The following is a 19701-nucleotide window of genomic DNA, read 5'->3' on the forward strand; positions in this document are numbered from 1 at the left end:
GTTCATCTGCATCTCTTTGTTCCTAATATGTCTGTCAGAAAGCTTTTCTGTTCCTTCCAGGCTCATTTCTGCTTCCGTTAGGGAGTATTCTTTTTTTTTTTTTTTTTTTTTTCCGGAGCTGGGGACCGAACCCAGGGCCTTGCGCTTCCTAGGCAAGCGCTCTACCACTGAGCTAAATCCCCAACCCCAGGGAGTATTCTTCTAGATCATTGCACCCTGGACATTCAGATCACAAAGACATGCAATGTCTCCACGTCGCTGCTCCCAACTCTCTGTTTGGTGGTTTGAAAAGCACTGCTCAGAGTGGCCTGGTAGTGCATGTGTAAGCCCAGCTCTCAGGACAAGAAAGATCAGAAATGCAGGTCTGTCTTAGGCTACCTGTTACTACTTCAAGGCCAGACTGGATATGACCGAGCCAGCTCAGTCAACAGGTTCTCCAGGGCAGGACCAAGGATTAAAAAGAAAACAGACGGGGCTGGGGATTTGGCTCAGTGGCAGAGCGCTTGCCTAGGAAGCGCAAGGCCCTGGGTTCGGTCCCCAGCTCCGAAAAAAAGAACCAAAAAAAAAAAAAAAAAAAAAACAGACAATTAGACAACATTGTAGCATGACCCCAGCCAGTTCTGAGGCTGCGGAGGGTTTATTTTTTTTTCCTAGTCTGCTTTTATACCATTTTAATTACATGCAGGTAATAAGGTCAGTTCTAGGTTAAGGGAACAAGGGAGACAATAAACAGGAGCAGTCAAGGAACAAGCAAGGCGATAAACAAAGTCCTATGATTACTGTTTCCAGGGGCTTATCAGGATGACCAAGATACCTGAGCCCATTTCCCTGTCCTAGCCCAATGTCAAATCCCTACCTGAGCTAACTCCTGGCCCATTATCAGATTCCTGCCAAGAGGCCCCGAAAGCTCTCCACTTGGATATCAATGAGATCCTGTCTCAAAATAAAAAGTGCAAGCAGGGCTGGGGTTCAGCAATAGAAAGCTGGCCTAATGGGCTGGAGAGATGGCTCAGTGCTTAAGAACACTGACTGCTCTTCCAGCGGTCATGAGTTCAAATCCCAGCAACCACAGGGTGACCATCTGTAATGGGATCTGGTGTGTCTAAGACAGCTACTGTGTCCTCATATGCATTAAATAAATAAATCTTAAAAAAAAATTCTTAGGAAGAAAGGAAGGAAGGAAGGAAGGATAAACTGACCTAACATGTGTAAGACCCTGGGTTCAATCCCCAGTCCTAGAAAATCCTGCTCACCTTGAATCTTCCAGGATGGTCATTTTAATCCCAGAAGTAGATGGCCACTGTAGGAAGGCAGAGGGCAGGGATATTTCCCCCACAGACTACAGAGCAGTTGTCAGAGCAGTGCTAGAGGGTAGGGAAGGCTCTCCAAGACACGGCTGCCTCTGCTTCTTTAAAATTGGGACTTATTTATTTCAGGAGGAGGGGTGTCTTGCCTGTTTGTGTGCCGGTGCACTGCATGCTTAGTGCCCACTGAGGATACGATAGCTAAAGAAACTCCATTTTGTGCTGGGAGCCCATCTTGGTACCAAATAGCCATTTGTCTCCAACTCAAGTTTGTGGAAGGTAAGTTTCGGCAGCCCTAACCCCTTGTCCCTCACCCAGACCTGCACAGGGGTGACCACCTGCTTGTGATGCTACCACTGACTGCAGATTTGCCTTCTGTACCCTGCTTGTGCAGACATTCAAGGACCATCGATCTAATCCTGGGAAGGCAGAACCGCTCCTGTGGTTCTCACCTTGAAATGCCCCACCTGCTCCCTTTCCTGCTTCCCTCTGAGTTGGAGACTGTAGTTAGAGACTAATAAATTCTGCTAATTATAATCTGAATTTAGTCTGGTGGTCTTTTTCCTGGTCATCTCAAACTCCATCACGAGGACAGAAGAAGATATCAAGTCCCTTGGATCTAGACTAGTGGATGTTCGTGAGTCGCTATGTGGGTACGGGAATCAAACCCCAGCTCTCTGCAGGAGGAACCAGTGCTCTTGACCTCCGAGCTTCTCTCCAGCCCCTACACACCACTTCCTAGATGGTGAGCTAGGACTCTAATGGAAGGCAGTTGTTTTGTTTCATTCTGGTGTTTGAGACAGGGTCTCACCAGGTAGGCCAGGCTGGCCTGGAACTCAGAGAGACCCATCTGCCTCTGCCTGCCGAATGCTGGGCTCAAAGTGGTAGAACGCCACACCTGGCTTCCTGATATGTAAGAGTTGTCAGCAGGGCTGGAGAGATGGCTCAGCGGTTAAGAGCACCCAACTGCTCTTCCAGAGGTCATGAGTTCAATTCCCAGCAACCACATGGTGGCTCACAACCATCTGTAAAGAGATCTGATGCCCTCTTCTGGTGTATCTGAAGACAGCTACGGTGTACTTAGATATATAATAAATAAAATAAATCTTTAAAAAAAAAAAGAGTTGTCAGCAATAAAAGGTTTTTGAGCATATGCATCAAAAAACGTCATCAAAAAATCAAATACAAAATGGCTCCCGGGTGTTTCCGGCTGTGTTCCTGTGTTGCAGTGCATGGCTTCACTGCATCCTTGGTTCTGAACACGTGGCAGGCACACTCTATGCTGTGTGTGTCCGCAGACCATGCAATGCCAACAGAGCATATAGCAGAATTTTAGCAGCGCCATTGTATCTGGCAGGAATTCCAGAGTCGGGGCGCCTAGGCTTTGAAATAGCCTTTTGTGAATAGTCCTTGGTTGTTACGTGAGGTTTATAGAGTTGCTCTTCCGGAGGGATTCACAGAGCCTTTGCATCACTTGGTCCTGAGACCTACCTAGCGAATAGGGAGTCTCCTAGGCCTGAGTGAGGCTTAGGTAACTGTTCCTTCAGACACTCCTACCTAGATCAGAGAAGTTTTGGTATTTGGAAATTGACTTGCTAAAAGTGCCTTTTGTGTTTCAATCCAGAGACTCTGCAAAGCAAGTTTGACATTTAACCCTGCTCCTGAGAAGCCTAAATTCATCCTGCAGTGTCTCCCTGTACAGGTCAGCGGACAGCTGCTGGGAGCTAATCCTCTCTTCCTGTCATGCGGGTCCTGGTCAGGCTGGGTGGCAGGGTACCATTACCCACTAAGCCATTTCACTGGTCTGGTTTTTTATTTTATTTTATGGGCACGGGTGTTGTCTCTGTATGCGTGTCTGTGTACCACTTGTGTCTTGGTGCCCACTGAGGTCAGAAGAGAATGTTGGATCTTTTATAATTGGATTTACAGACAGTTGCTGTTGCTTGGAAGCAAACCTTGGTCCTATGGAAGAGCAGTCAGTCACTGTTCTTTACTGCTGAGCCACCTCTCCCAGTCCCCAATATTTGTATTTTTTTTATTGAAGGTCTCATATAATCCAGACTGGCCTCGAACTCACTGTGTCAATGACTTTGAATTCCCAGTCCCCCTGCATTTCTAGTGTGCTGAGGTGCTAGACATGAACCTGTATTCCCAGCGCCATTAGAAGCTTTACCAGATGGGTATCCACACCCCTTAGACGTCACCAGTCTACTCAATCAAAATACATGCAGGAGAAACAGCATTATCCTGAGCTCCAGATGTGGAGACGGTCAAGGGTCAAGGGAAATGACATAATTGCACAATGGAATACTACACAGCTCTGAAAAAGACCAACTACCATTACACACTACAGCTTTGTATCTAAATGATGGACTGGAATACTACACAGCTCTGAAAAAGACCAACTACCATTACACACTACAGCTTTGTATCTAAATGATGGACTGGAATACTACACAGCTCTGAAAAAGACCAACTACCATTACACACTGAAGCTTTGTATCTAAATGATGGACTGGAATACTACACAGCTCTGAAAAAGACCAACTACCATTACACACTGAAGCTTTGTATCTAAATGATGGAATTCCAGAAAGTAATTGTTAAAGTGATAACTAATACCTTTGTGTATTTATGAATCTCCTGTAGAGGATGTCTATATAATGAGCTGCTAAAACTTAGTTGATAAGTCAAGCTCTCTGAGTATGGTTGTTTCTGTTGTTTTTGATTGAGTTTGGTGTCTTGTCTCACAATGTAACCCAAATTGGCCTGGGACTCATTTTTTTAAATTTTATTTTTCTTGGATGTTTTATGTTTTACATTTCAAATCCCCTTTCCCCCGTCTCCCATACCCCCTTTCCCCTCCCCGGCCTGGAACTCTTAAGTAATCCTCCTGCCTTAGCCTTTTGAGTACTGAGATTTATATGCATGTGTCACACACAATGTCTGGAAGGCTACGTGTACTAGTCAGTATTTTCTAGAGGCACAGAATGTATAGACTGAATCTGTCTGTCTGTCTGTCTGTCTGTCTGTCTGTCTGCCTGCCTGCCTGCCTGCCTGCCTGTCTGTCTGTCTTATTAGAATGGCTTACAGGCTGCAGTCTAGCTGGTCCAACAATGGCTGTCTATGACAGAAGGTCCAAAAATCTAATAGTTGCTCAGTCCACGAAGCGGGATGCTTCAGCTGGTCTTCAGTATATGCTTCGAGTCTAAAGAAGAAGGCTCTAATGCCAGTGGAGGAATGGACTTGCCAGCAAGAGCGAAGCAGACCAAGAGAGAGTGTCCTTCTTCCCTGCCAGCAGAAGGCTGCCCGCAGAGAGCTGGCCCAGATAAAAGTTCGATCTTTCCACCCCAAAGATTGAGATTAGAAGTGAGCCTTCCTTCTTCAAATGATTTAATCAAGGAAATACCCCTCACGGGCGTGCACAGCCACTTGGGTTTCAGTTAACTCCAGATTTGGTCAAGCTGACAACCAAGAAGAGCTTTGCTTACTCATTACAGATGTGGTCAGTTACCTCCAGACAAACACTAACTCTGTTTGTCCTCACCCCGCCCATGCTCCTGAGGGCTGGCTTCCCCACCCTTTCCTCATCAGAGTCACCTGGAGCCTGTTTGTTATCCATTCCTTACTCACTGTCAGTGTGAACTCTAGAAAGTGCCTCTGGAGGACCCTAGTTCTTACTGAAGTGTAAGGGCTATTAAGAGGCCTGGCCTCTTAATAAGAGGGCTTGGCGTAGAAAGTAGGTAGGTTATGGGGTTCATGTGTAGGACCCTAGGGACTTTCGCCAGCCTTAGACCCACTGCCTCAGGTCAAGATTAGGCCAAGTACCAGCTTCCTGCCTCGGATCAAGGATAGACCAAGTTCCATTCTCCACCCACAGTTCTCAGGAGGAACAGGGACATTCTTGAAAAACCACAGAATGTACTGACTGGTAGTCACCTGACCCTCTGGGCCCAGATAGAGTTCAAGTGCATGTCATGTGCTTGCTAGCCAATAGATTCAAAGGTCAATATGCTTTAGCCAATAAGTTTAAACTGTAACCTTGTTGATGTAACCTGTACCTCTAAAAAATATAAAATTTGCTTGTTATAGCCATTCTAGACCCTCGCCACAAGGGGCTGATTGAAGGTTGACCCCGAAGTGACAGAAAAAAATAAACCTCTTGCTTTCGAATTGAGCTCCGTTCTCGAGTCTCACTTGGTGGGGGCTGGGGGTGGGGTGGGGGATGTCTCCCTGTAGTTAAGGCTCACTTTGGGCCTTATACCCTCCTGCTGTGACTGGCTGACCCCAGAAGGAATGATGCTCCATGTCTATGTGAATGCAAACACGAGAAGCTCCTGACCACTCCCAGCAGTAGGCTTTGTTTTATGTAGAACTGAGCCTTGTCTTAATTAGAGTTGCTGTGATAAAAACCACAGCCAACCGACTGAAAGCAGCTTCAGAAGGAAAGGGTTTATTTCAGCTCACAACTCTCAGGGCACACTCCATCACCAAGGAAAGTCAGGGCAGGAACTCAAGACAGGAACCTGGAGGCAGGAACTGAAGCAGAGAACATGGAGAGGTGCTGCTTACTGGCTTGCTCCCCATGGCTTGCTCAGCCTGCTTTTTTTCTATAACTGCTCAGGGTGGTACCACCCACAATGGGCGGGCTCTTTCTTATCAGTCACAAGTCGAGAAAATGCTCCCAAGGGCTTGGCTTATGGTCAACCTGAAAGGAACATTTTCTCAATTGATCTTCCCTCTTTTCAGATGACCCTGGATTGTGTCGAGTGGACAAAACTAAACAGTGAAAGGTAGAAGTTTTAGGGTTGCCCCCCTAGACAAAAGTTTAGAGCAAAAGAGACTGGTCGGACCCTGGAACTACAATTACGCCAGCCGGTTTGGCAACTATCTCCCAGGAACTGACCATAAAGTTTGATTAAAATCTTAAAGAACAATCTTGAAAAACAGGAAGCTTCTCCCAGGAACTGGCGGACCATAAAGTTAAACAATCTTGAGAAACAGGAAGCTCCTCCTTGTGATTTTTCCCTGGTATTCTCGACATTTTCCAATGACGCCCTCCCTACCCCCTTGGGTTGTGGCTTCTTCCTTTAAATTCCCCTTCTCTTAGCTACGGGTGGTCGAACTCTACTGCCCCTGCGTGGGATACGAGTCTCGACCCCAGTGCACTGGTTCCTATCAATAAACCTCGTGTAAATTACAACAGGGAAGGTCTTACGTGAGTTCTTAGGGGGTCAAGTCATCCCGAGACTTGAGTGAGGGTCTCCCTGCTCTGGGGGTCTTTCACCAAAACACCTCTGTCTCTGTATGTATTCATATATATTGATTCAGTGATGTGGGCTCAAATCCCTCCCTCCCACCCTCCCTTCCTCCTTCCTCTCTCTCTCTCTCTCTCCCTCTTTCCCTCCCTTCCTCCCCTTCCTCCCTCTTTCTTTCCACTTTAATTCATGCAAGGCATTGAACCCAAGGCTTCGTGCACAGGAAACACATGTGATACTATAGGGCCACACCCCCAACTTACAAACAGTTCTCTCTTCCTGTAACATAAAATATTGTACAGAATGGAAACTTCAGAAGGCAAAAATGAATATAAAGAAAGAAACATATTAGCTGGAGAGATGTCTCAGTGATTAAGAGCACTTCCTGCTCTTGCAGAGGACCCAGGTTCCCAGCCCCCACATCGGGTAGTTAACAACTGCCTGTAAGTACAAGAGAGCTGACACACTCTGGCCTCTGGGCATCTGCACTCACATGGTACACATACACTTGTGCATGTGCATATCCCCCACACAAATAAATAATGTATAATAAATAAGTCTTTTAAAGAAAGGAACTAAAGTGCTGGAGAGATGGCTCAGGGGTTAAGAGCACCGACTGCTCTTCCAGAGGTCCTGAGTTCAAATCCCAGCAACCACATGGTGGCTCACAACCATCAGCAATGGGATCTGATGCCCTCTTCTGGTGTGTCTGAAGACAGTGACAGTGTACCTATATAATAAATAAATAAGTAAATCTTTAAAAAAAGAAAGAAAGAAAGAAAGGAAAAGAAAGAAAGGAACTAAAGACCTGGCATCATACACATAAAAATCATTGCTAACAGCTGGAGGTGTTTTCTTTCTTTTATCTCTCAAACACACATCTGTATCTATACACGTACAAAGCTATAATTAGGGGCCTGGGATCTAGCTGAATATCAGAGCCCTTACTTAGCAGGCTCAGTGCCTTGGATTCAATCCCCCAGCACCACAGAAACAGAAGACTGTAACCAGACATTAGCATTTCAGAATCGTTTGCTTCATTTTCCTTGCTCGAATACATTTCCATGTCACTAAATATTACTGCAACAGGGTTGTATAGGGTCTCATTGTGCAACACGGGCTGTCCTGCCTGGAATCACGTCATTCTTCTACCTCAGCCTCCCGGTGCTGGAATTACAGATGTGATCAGCTCTGTCCAGCTCTGTTTCACAGTCTTAATACCTTACACTCCTTTTTATGATTAGCCACGGTGTTGAACTGATTTTCAAATATTTTTATAGTCAAAGTCTTAAATTTAAGACCATCCGAGACCGGGGATGTAGCTCAGCTGGTAGAGTATCTGCCCAGCACACACAGCCCAGTCCAATACCCAGGACCACGTAATGGAACACAGTAGTCTGTTCCTATCATGCCAACACTCGGAGATAGACACCAAACAACACAAATGCTCTCCGTGCCAGCATCTGTTTGGTTTGATAAAAATGTATGTCGATTGGCCTATAGACAGCAGGAAGTGATCTCTCACATTCTGGATGCTGAGAAGCCCAAGGCTCTGAATGCTCGTGATGGCCGCCCGTCTCTGATGGAGTAGTCACAGATACTTGCAGACATCTCCCTGTCTGCATATGGGCCTGGCGTCAGCCTAGCAAGTGTCACCTAAAACAGTCATTAATTACATGATGCCTTAGCAACTAGACAGCCATCATCAGTGGCTCCTGCCTCACCTGTGGTGTTCATAACCATGGAGGTCATGCATGGCGAGGCTACTTTTTTGTGTTTGGTTTTGTTGTTGTTTTGGTTTGGTTTTGGTTTTATCCAAAACAGAGTTTCTTTGTGTAGCCTTGGCTGTCCTGGAACTCACTCTGTAGACCAGGCTGGCCTCGAACTCACAGAGATCTGCCTGCTTTTGCCTCCTGAGTGCTGAGATTAAAGGTGTGCATCATCACTGCCTACCAGTAATGCAGTGTTTGATCTCGTGACTTCATGCTCCTAAGTGATTTTTGCTCTTTTAGACAGGGCCTCATATAGCCCAAGCTGGTCTTAAACTTGGTATGTAGCTGACATCAGCCTTCAACTCTTTTTTTTTTTTTTTTGGTTCTTTTTTTTGGATCTGGAGACCGAACCCAGGGCCTTGCGCTTCCTAGGCAAGCGCTTTACCACCGAGCTAAATCCCCAACCCCATCAGCTTTCAACTCTTGATCTCTCTGCGTCTACTTCCAAGTCCCAGAGTAGCAGACCAGTGCTACCTTGCTTGGCTCCCAGGGTAAATGGATGCTTTGAATACAGTATCCCTCCTGTTGATCTGGACAGAAATAATGTTCCAAAGGGGGTTCCTACTTTTTTATAGTCCCAAGACTGGCATCTGTGCAGCTCCCAGAATTCCCAGGTGTGGTGCTAGAACAGCAGTCCTTGCGCAGACAGCTGGACTACGTTCCCATTTTCAGGCGTGAAGGACTTCTCATTGACCTACACTACTCCATGAAGCCTTGTGGAACATAGCATCACCACCACAGCCCTACCTTAGCTGCCCTGGGGCGTGGCAGGGCCTAACCAGCTCACACTCAGATCTGTTGCTAAGAGATTGTGCCTGGGGTGTCTGAGCACACTGGGTTCTATTGCCATCTTATAGGCTAATGTTGTATTAACGTTAAGAAGCCATTGGCTTTAGTAAAATCTTCATAGCTCAGGAGTATTATGAGCTGTGGTACTTTTGTAGCATACAGGAGGCTCTGATTCACTCCGTAGCACTGAAAAATAAGGAAATAAGGTAAGGGGTGGAGGCTCACACCTTCAATTCTCACCTTGGGGGCAGGGAGGGGGAGGGCAGGCAGAGGCAAGAGTTCAAGACCAGCCTGGCCTACACAGAAAGTTCCAGGCCACCCTGGGCTCCATAGTGAGATAGTCTCAAAATAACAACAAAAATGTAAAAAGAACTGTATTGCCTGGTGTTTTTTTCCCCCCATCTGTAAATGTTGATTGAGCCTCTGAGAAACCACATGACCCTATTCAGAAAGATTCCTTATCTGACACCGTAGTCTCTTTCCCAGATTGTGGCCTGACCCTTGATTGTGGCCACACCCATTGTGCCCTCCTGGCAGACAGATGTACAATTCAAACCACAGATACACCAAGTTTCTAACTTATCTTTTGTAGAGTCACAGTTTGTTTTGGGTTTCTTTTTTTTTTTTTGGTTCTTTTTTTTTCGGAGCTGGGGACCGAACCCAGGGCTTTGCGCTTCCTAGGTAAGCGCTCTACCACTGAGCTAAATCCCCAGCCCTTGTTTTGGGTTTCTTATTGGGTTCTGTTCTGTTGTTTTGTTTGAGATAGGGTGTCTCTGTGTAGCCCTGGCTGTCCTAAAACTCACTCTGTAGGCTAAGCTGGTCTCAAATGCAAAGATCTGCTGCCTTTGCTGGGATTAAAGGCACGTGCTACCTCTGTTTTGTTTTTTGAGACAGGGTACCAGCTGTTTTATCAAGAGATATTCTGGGAAGCCCAAGAATTTGTATATCAGATCCAAATGCCTAGAACTTGATCGTTATCTGGTTACTCCCCTATTGTTTGTTCCTGGTTTTAAGAAAGCCTTATTCACTCACCTAAATAAATGCCTGGTTTCTAGTCAGCTCAATGGTTTCTTTGGGCTATTGGGAGAGTAGAGCTCCTCATTTCTGTGGGGCTTCCCCACTTGGCTGCCTCACTCTCCTCTCTGGCAAGTAGTGGAGTGCCCCTTGCTGTCACAGCTTGGTACACAGTCTTGTTTGCCTCACTTGGATGGCCTCCGTCTATGTGACACTGGTTGTGGGTGTGTGGCTTTCCTTGCTGAGGCCCTTAGTCATCACCCTGGCCTGAGAGTTCAGCTGTCGCTGGCTCTCTCTCTTTGGATTTCCTTAGCTTCAGGGTCCTGGTGATCTCTGGTGAAAGGAATTCTGATGAGACACACAGGGTGGGGGGTGGAAGATAAGCAGGCATGACCACAGAGAAGTGAGCCCACTCTGGAGGCTGGGAGTAGGCAATGACTTAAGGGGACTATTGCTGCATCTGCATTTCAGGCAGGCTCTACCCTTCTCAAGTCTCTGTAACAAACACCTTTTCTGAGGGACCTTGTCCTGTCCAAGTAGCCGGCAAGCCTGCTCAGCTTGACCCTTGCAGGACGACACAGCGGTTGCCTGTCTTTGTTCTTTTTCAGAAAAGTTTCCTGCAGATAATGAGGTTTAGGGTCCTGGAAGTGACCTAGGTAGTGATCAGCTCAAAGCAGTTCAGTCTGTTGGGGCCAGAGCCATGACTCAGGTCTCATTCTTCTGGCTAGTAATTAGAGTCCTGCGATTTCAGTCATTGATTTTGCAAGCTGCTGATTATGAGGGAGGTGGCCAGCTCCCCAGTCCTCTGGTCACCAGTATGTAATTAGTCACCTAGCACTGGGAGAGATTTTTGCCTGCGGTCTTGTACAGTAAGGCCTGCCTGTAAAGTCAGTGAGGAAAGAAGAGGCTGGGGCAGGACGGTCACTGGAGCCCATGAAACTGGTCTAACAACACCAGGAGACCCAGTCTAATGAAATAGAGGGGAAGGGCTGGAGAGATGGCTCAGCGGTTAAGAGCACTGACTGCTCTTCCAGAGGTCCTGAGTTCAAATCCTAGCAACCACATGGTGGCTCACGACCTTCTGTAATGGGATTGATGCCCTCTTCGAAGAGATCAACAGTAACATATTACAATATGTAACATAAATGAATCTTAAAAAACAAAAAAAAAGAAATGGAGGGGGAAAAAGTGGGGACAGGAGAAAAGAATGGACGGGTGGATAAAAGAACAAAGGGTTTATAGCATTTGCCTACAATCCCAGCTCATGGGATATGGAGGCAGAAAGATCAGGAGCTTAAGATCATTCTCGGCCATATAGTAAGATCAATGCCAGTCTAGGCTACATAAGACCCTGTCTCAAAAACACAAAGGAAGGGGTTGGGAATTTAGCTCAGTGGTAGAGCGCTTGCCTAGCAAGCGCAAGTCCCTGGGTTCGGTCCCCAGCTCCGGAAAAAAAAAAAAGAAAAAAAAATACAAAGGAAGCCAGGCTGTGGTGGCACACGCCTTTAACCCCACACTCAGGAGTCAGAGACAGGCAGATCTGAGTTTGAGGTTAACCTGGTCTACAGAGCGAATTCTAGGACAGCCAAGGCTACACAGAGAAATCCTGTTTCGAAAACAAAAACAAACACACAGGGGTTGGGGATTTAGCTCACTGGTAGAGCGCTTGCCTAGGAAGCGCAAGGCCCTGGGTTTGGTCCCCAGCTCCGAAAAAAAGAACAAAAAAAAAAAAAAAAAAAAAAAAAAAAAACCCTAGCATCCTGTTGTGAGCCCTCGGTTCCAGGACTTGGGAGGCAGAGGCAGGTGGATCTTGGTGAGTCTCAGGTCAGCCTGGTCTACAGAGTGAGTAGAGTGAGTTTGAGGACAGACGGGTACACAGTGAGACACTGTCTCAAAAAAGAAAGGAAAGAAAGAAAGGAAGGAAGGAAGGGAGAGAGAGAGAGAGAGAGAGAGAGAGAGAGAGAGAGAGAGAGAGAGAGAGCAAGCAAGCAAGCATTTAGGGAATACTCCCAAGGGTGTGATTACCACACCCAGCCCAGTCAGCATGTCATACGGTCTACCAGACTATCTAATCTGGAAGCTCTTGTCCAGAAATCCTTGTTAGGCAGAGGAAAGTGTCAATTCTTTTCTTTTTCTTTTTCTTTTTTTTTCTTTTTTTTCCCCAGGGCTGGGGACCGAACTCAGGACTTTGCACTTCCTAGGCAAGCGCTCAAATCCCCAACCCCTGTCAATTCTTTTCTTTTGTGTGATCGATTTGTTTGTGTGTGTGTGTGTGTGTGTGTGTGTGTGTGGTGTGGTTTATTGGTTTGTTTTTGTTTCTTTGAGTCTTACTGTGTAATTCTGGCTGCCCTGGAATCCACTATGTCAACCAGGCTACCCTGGAACTACAGAGATTTCTTTCTCCCAAGTACTGGGATTATAGATGTGACTACTGTACCTGGCTTCTTTTCTCTTCTTCTTTCTTCTTCTTTCTTCTTCTTCTTCTTCTTCTTCTTCTTCTTCTTCTTCTTCTTCTTCTTCTTCTTCTTCTTCTTCTCCTTCTCCTTCTCCTTCTCCTTCTCCTTCTTCTTCTTCTTCTTCCTCTTCTTCTTCCTCTCCTCTTCCTCTCCTCCTCCTCTTCCTCCTCCTCCCCTCTCCTCTTCCTCTTTTCCTCCTCCTCCTCCCCTCTCCTCCCCTCTCCTCCTCCTCCTCCTCCTTTTGATTTATTTAATTTTCTGCCAGATGCAGCCTTCTTTTTGTTTTGTTGAGATAGGACTCCTGCCTTTTCTTTTGTACTAAGTAGCATTTCAAAAAAACTGTGACAAGGGGTTGGGGATTTAGCTCAGTGGTAGAGCACTTGCCTAGCAAGTGCAAGGTCCTGGGTTCGGTCCCCAGCTCCGAAAAAAAGAAAAAAGAAAAAGAAAAAAAAACTGTGACAAAATGTACACATGCAAATTTTCCCAGTTTGATGTTTTTCATTTATTTATTTGTTGTTGTTGTTGTTGGGGTTTTTTGTTTTTTTAAGACAGGGTCTCATGCTGCCCAGGCTGGCCTTAGCCTTGTGGTCTTCCTCTTGCCTTCCCCTCCTGGGCCATACCCATATCTGACTTATTTATTTGTGTGATTTTTTGTTTGTTTTTATTTATGATGAGGTCTCACTATGGGTCCATGGTTGACCTGGACCTCAGAGATCTGCCTACCTCTGGGCCCTGAATGCTGGATCCAAGGCATGTGCACTATGCTGGGCTCCTTCACATATGAGATAAGACCTCACGATGCTGCCCAGGACTTACAGCATGCCCCGGCCCAGTCAAGGCTTCCCTCTGTAAGGCAGCTGTGTTCAGACTCACTGTGTAGGCTGGTCGGAACTGAAGATCCTCTAACCTCTGTGCCACACTACCCAGCCTGTGGCTGTTTCTGAGACAGGGCTCCTTCCGTAGCTCAGGTTAGCCTTAAACCTTTTGCCCCTCAGATCGCAGGCACGTGCCACCAGGCCTTGCCTGTTCATTTCTCTTACAGTCTCGAGCACTTGAGATCACAAGTATGAGACAGGGCAGCTGGCTAACCCTAGACCAGCTGAGTTAGTACTGATATCAACCCACCTGAGATCATGTTACATGATAAAGGAGTAGGAAGGCAAAGGATGTGTGCTTCTTATATGTGTATATATGTGCCCAATCATATTCAGACAATAGGACAGAAAGCACATGACACCTAAAATTCTCACCGCTCAGCTGCTATGTGGCTAGAAGCAAGCAGCTAGTATCATGATATTCCTTAGTTCTCCAGAAACGTTCTGAAGTATCATGTATAGAGATACTGAATCCTTTGTATCTCACAATTTTTTTTAAAAGATTGGTTTATTTATTATATATACAGCTTTTCGCCTGCATGTATGCCTGCAGGCCAGAAGAGGGCACCAGATCTCATTATAGATGGTTATGAGCCACCATGTGGTTGCTGGGAATTGAGACCCTTGGAAGAGCAGCCAGTGCTCTTAACCTCTTAGTCACCTCTCCAGCCCCCATCTCGCAAATCTTAAGTGCTCTTATTTTGTGTATTTTCTTTTCTATATAACGTAGTTTTATTTAATGTGCATCGGTCTTTTGCCTCTATGTGTGTCTGTGTGAGGGGGAGTCAGAACTGAGTTTCCAAAGAAACCAGAAATTTCCACTTCATCAGTGTTTGCCCACACTATGTGTGCACAACCACGAGTGTGCCTGTGTCTGAAAGGGGCCAGAAGACGGTGTTGGATATCCTAGAATTAGAATTACAGATGGTTAGGAGCATCATTAGGGGTCTGGGAACTGAAGCTGGGTCCTCTACAGAAGTAGTAAGTACACCTAACCACTGGGCCATCTGTCCCAAACTTCTGTCTGTCTATTTCTAATTACATTATCTCCGGCATTTTGTTATATCAGCACAAATAGACAAACAAAGAAGATCTTCCTGGAGCCTGAAGGGAGAAATTAATAAAACTACCAAATGGCAACCGGGTAGTGATTGCTCAAAGAAAAAAAAAATTTTTTTTTGAGCTGGGGACCGAACCCAGGGCCTTGCGCTTGCTAGGCAAGCGCTCTACCACTGAGCCAAATCCCCAACCCCTCAAAGCAAAATTTTAACTATCATACAATTCGACAATCTCACGTCTAAGGATGTGTACAGCATCAAAAGCAAGATCTTAAAGAGATATTTGCAGTGGTGGGGTTCACACTGAGCGTTCTGTGTGTGGAGGGCACACGCACTGCCACTGAGCTGTGCCCCCATAGAAGAGCCAGTTGAACAACTGAAGGGGCTCTGTCAGGCTCTAGCATGGCAAACCCAGGCCCGAGTGTGGCGAATGTTGCAGCGGACGATCAGATGACAGGTCGTTGGGAACTACTGCCGGCGCCGTGCAAAGACCCTGCCTCAAACTTTATGGAGTCCAGGTGAGCAAGCTTCGTCCTTTTGAATCTTCCTGAAAGTATAAATGCTGTTATTAAATATTCAAAATAAATCGGGGCCATATGAGCACATGGGCATGTTAAAATCATATTAGGAAACCAGACCCATGGGAACTTATCAACCATACAGGTTCAAAAGAGTGAAGTCAGTGCAACAATTCTCTCTGCATGAATCACTTCATACTTCCCAGCTTCAGTAAGGCCCCTTTGACCTCCTTCAACTTTGCTCTGCCCTGAAGCTCGTGTAGCCATTCTGTAGCCTACACATACATACATATATGTAGATGCCGTGGGATATATAATGTGGAATCTGAAAGTTAACAGCAGTGGCTAAGATTAGAACAAAAAGAACCTGTGTTTGCCTTGGCCAGCTGTCAAAGGAAATCAAGACTACTTGCAAATTTTAGCCTACGAAACCAATTTAGCCTGTGAGTTTATCGTTGTCCAATAAGTGATGTTGTGGAAAGAGACAGACCTATTGATGTCCCCGACGATGCAGCACACCTTCATGATGGTCATCCGTGTGCTAGAGAGGCAGAGAACACAGTAGCTTCGCGGTGTGCGAAGCTGAAAGCTTCTACAGTTCTGGTCCAACCCTGGAGGCCTGAAATCTCCCTGGGAAGTCACTGGTTTGAGGTCCATGTGGAAAAGCTGAAGAGGTTTCCAATGTCCTCTGGTGATGGCAAGAATGACAGATATAGTCACATTCTTAGGCTGCTTCTTCCTCCTCCTTTTTCTCTTTCTGTGTCCCCTGCCCTTTGGATGGTGCCACCCACATTCAGGGTGGATCCCTCATCACCTGCTACATATTAATCCTCTCTGGAAATGCCTCCTCAGATACCCAGAAGTGCATGCTACCGTTCCTAGATATCTCTTTTATTTTTTAAATTGATTTATTAAATATAAGTACACTGTGGCTGTCCTCAGACACACCAGAAGAGGGCATCGGATCCCATTACAGATGGTTGTGAGCCACCATGTGGTTGCTGGGATTTGAACTCAGGACCTCTGGAAGAGCATCAGTGCTCTTAATCTCTGAGCCTGTAAGACTCGAAGTGAGTCCTAACTACCAGGAGACTTCCCCAAGTGAGACACAAGAACAGAGTTTGATGCAAACGCAAGAGGTTTATTTTCCAGTGCATCTGGGTCAACCCTCAGTCAGCCCCTCATGGCGAGTAACTATAAGGAGACCCCAAATGGCTATAACAAACGGTTTTTATACTTTTTAGGGGTACAGGCTACATCAACAAGGTTACAGCTCAAACTTATTGTCTAAGCATATTAACCTTTAAATCTATTGGCTAGCAAGCATCAGTCAGTACATTCTGAGAATTTTCTACTCAAGAATGTTCCTGGGGGCTGGAGACATGGCTCAGTGGTTAAGAGCCCTGACTGCTCTTCCAGAGGTCCTGAGTTCAAATCCCAGCAACCACATGGTGGCTCACAACCATCTACAATGGGATCTGGTGCCCTCTTCTGGTGTGTCTGAAGACAGCGACAGTGTACTCATATAAATAAAAATAAATAAATCCTTTAAAAAAATGTTCCTGTGGGTGGAGAATGGAACCTGGCCTAGCTTCAACCCCAGGTGGGAAGCTGGAACTTGGTCTAGCCTTGCCCCGAGACAGGTGTGTGTAAGGCTGGAGAAAGTCCTAGGGTCCTTCAAGCCATCTCTCCAGCCCTCTTAGATATCTCTTAATCCAGTCAATTTGACAACCAAGACCATACACCGTTTGGTGGTCTTCACTGTCTGTCCCAGACTTCCAAGCATCCAGTAACTCTCTGGAGCTCACCCGCTTACTCTGTACGTACTCCTGTCTCACCATGCATGCTGGGTATCATCTGCTTTAAGAGTAATGAACGGGACATTCATATCCCAGGGCTGCCGGTGGCCCTGCAATATCACTTCTATCCCCAACTTTACCTGTAGCGTCCTACCCTCAGTGTGTCTGCCTGTGCTTAGCTTGGGGTAATAGAGGTAGAGTAATGTCAGCTCTGCTTTGGGGGAAGAACAGGCCGGATCTCAGTGGGGGAAGAGCTGCAAGGTTGTGAGTTTTCTGTCCTGTTTTGGTCACTTGGAAAGTGTACGGCTTTTTTTTTTTTTTTTTTTTTTTTTTTTTTTTTTTTTTTTGGTGGCACATTTTCATTCCTGATAAGTAGGACAGAGTAACATGTGGTCCACGGGAAATGGAGTTACGGAACGAGTAATCCCTCAGCACGGCGACGGGGACCTTGCAATTTCTGCTGTCTCCATCTGCAGGATTATTCTTAGTGAGGATTTAAACTGAACAGATGGTTCTGCTTGTCTAAAGTTGCTTCTGGAATATTCTGACCTTTTCTTTCCCTCAAGACAAAATGAGAACAAGGACACACCGTGGCGGCATTGGGTGTCTGCCAGGTTGCTGTGTGTGAGTCTCAGCTTCCTCTCTCCCCCAGCCCTAACGGGGTACCTGCCCTATGGGAGTGGGTACCTGTGGACATCCCTAACAGGAGCTGAGATTGAGATGGTCCACAGAAGTCTTCTTTATTCCTGCCTCCCACACCACAGATGAGGTCAACCCCACCTGTACACTCAACACAGGAAGGTTAAATTCCACATGTCCGACCTGAGAAATTACCGCCCACCAATGGACAATAGGCAAGCCAAGTGCCATCTGCTGACGCAGACTGGGTGAAGGCAGAGGATGTGGCTGAAGAGCCTGGGTGGTCGATGCTGCTCCTGAGAGTCCTAGGGGCTTAGTGCAGACAGGAGTTGACTGGCCCTACCCAGTGGAATGCTGGGAGTTTCCTGAGAACTCTGCACTTGCCGTGGGGCTTGGCTGAGGAGCTACCCATGGGCCCCTGAGTTCCTGAAGAGCTTAGCCTACGTTGTGCACGACCACCCAGGAGTTCATGCTGTTCGTAACATTCAGTATGGGAATTAGTCACTTAGTCACTTCTATTGCGTGAAGAGAAAGTGGCTGGCTTACAGTTTCAGAGGTTCAGTCCACTCCTGTCATAGCGGAGATCTCGGCAGTAGGCAGGCAGACTCGGTGCTGGAGAAGTTGAGAGTTCTAACAACCAAATCCGAAGGCAGCAGGAAAAAAAACGGAGACACTGTGACTGGCTTGGGTCTTTGAAACCCAACCCCCACCCACACCCCACTTCCTGCCAGTGACACTTCCTCCAACAAGACCACACCTATTCAACGGGGCTGTACCTCCTAATCTCAGCCAAGTAGGCCACTCCCCGCTGACTGAGCATTTAGACACAATAGCTATGGGACTGTTCTTATTCAGACGACCACGGTAGCTTGGGGACTTTAGGAGGGACAGACCGAGGCTCCCTGTTCCAGTCCACTCTTCAGGTGTCCCCGGGGCTGAATGTCACCAGCAGCTATAAGCTTTTGGAAGTCACTGAAGCAGCTTAGGGAAGTGACAGAGCTCGTTCCTGTGTGGGCAAAGCTTTGTTCCCCTGGGAGCCTAGGAGAGGATTTTGGGTGGGACACGGCGTCCCTCCTGCCTCCTGCAGAATAGACAGCCCGTGAGGCCATGGAACCTGTTGTCAGATCACGACGTTACCTCTCTGTTCCCACACCATGGAACGGTAGACAAGGGGGTTCTCAGCTGGGCCTGCCAGTCTCTACTTGGATAAAGAATACCCCAGTGACCCCTAGATAATGGAAAACGGTACTGCGTGTGAGTCCACCTCTCCTCCTGGCTCACACGCAAGAGGGAAACACTTGGGGTAGGATTTTATCTGGACTCAGAATACTGGCTTTAGGTTGAAGAGTTGACTTCCGAGTGAGTCAAACACAGACATGATAGACTTGCCCCAACTTTCAGCAGAACCGTCTCAGTCTAACTCAGAGAATAACCATAAAAGTAGACCCTTTCGACTATAAAGAAACTGGGCTTGATGGCTTAACATGCCCTCCTCGTCATAGTAAGTTAGTTCTAGGTCAGCCAGGTCTGTATAATAAGATGGGAAAACAGAAAGAAAGGGAAGAAAGAAAGAAAGAAAGAAAGAAAGAAAGAAAGAAAGAAAGAAAGAAAGAAAGAGGAAGAGAAAGGAAAAAGAAACAAACAGAGAAATGGTTGTGTGTATAGTTGTCATGAGCAAGAAGGTAGATACATGGGGTTGGGGATTTAGCTCAGTGGTAGAGCGCTTGCCTAGGAAGCGCAAGGCCCTGGGTTCGGTCCCCAGCTCCGAAAAAAAGAACCAAAAAAAAAAAAAAAAAGAAAAAAAAGAAGAAGGTAGATACATGAAGTTTGTATAACAAGTTATATTTTTTTTGCTAAGGGTCATCACACAATGTTCACGATCTGAATTCCTGACTATGGCCCTAAGCCTGGCTCCCCAAGGCTGCTCACCTGTGCGACACATCTTAGTAGAAGGTCAGGTCCATTCTCTCCCTAACAGAAGTCTCTGATTTGAGGGTCAGGATCCTGGAGGAGACTCTCCAACTGCAGGGCAAATCAATGTGATCTCTCTTCTTCGTATGTGCAGAGATTAATAAGAGGAAGTAAGAAAATGAACATAAGGGTCAAGAACCACCCGGAGGGCAGATGGGACAGAGCATGACACTTGGTACAACAAAGGTTACCTAGGCTCAAGAAGGTACCTGAGATCAATTGACATTCCACTGTCCACCCCTGTGGTC

General features: G+C 46.5%; 1 long non-coding RNA gene across 3 annotated transcripts; it reads right to left on the bottom strand.

Moving 5' to 3' along the window:
- Window positions 1-9723: 9723 nt before the first annotated feature.
- LOC103693157 (uncharacterized) lies at window positions 9724-19545 on the bottom strand. Of its 3 annotated transcripts, XR_005493401.2 has the most exons (4): window positions 19412-19545; window positions 18029-18112; window positions 15535-15732; window positions 9724-15073 (listed from the first exon to the last, which is right to left on the bottom strand). It is a non-coding gene; the product is annotated as an uncharacterized LOC103693157 (long non-coding RNA). The 3 variants fall into 3 exon arrangements; XR_005493402.2 differs by lacking the exon at window positions 19412-19545 and having other exon boundaries at window positions 9724-15069; window positions 18029-18215; XR_595897.4 differs by lacking the exon at window positions 19412-19545 and having other exon boundaries at window positions 18029-18208.
- Between the last annotated feature and the right edge of the window lie 156 nt (window positions 19546-19701).

This window comes from Rattus norvegicus, chromosome 14, assembly GCF_036323735.1.
Source record: "Rattus norvegicus strain BN/NHsdMcwi chromosome 14, GRCr8, whole genome shotgun sequence".
NCBI lineage: Eukaryota > Metazoa > Chordata > Mammalia > Rodentia > Muridae > Rattus > Rattus norvegicus.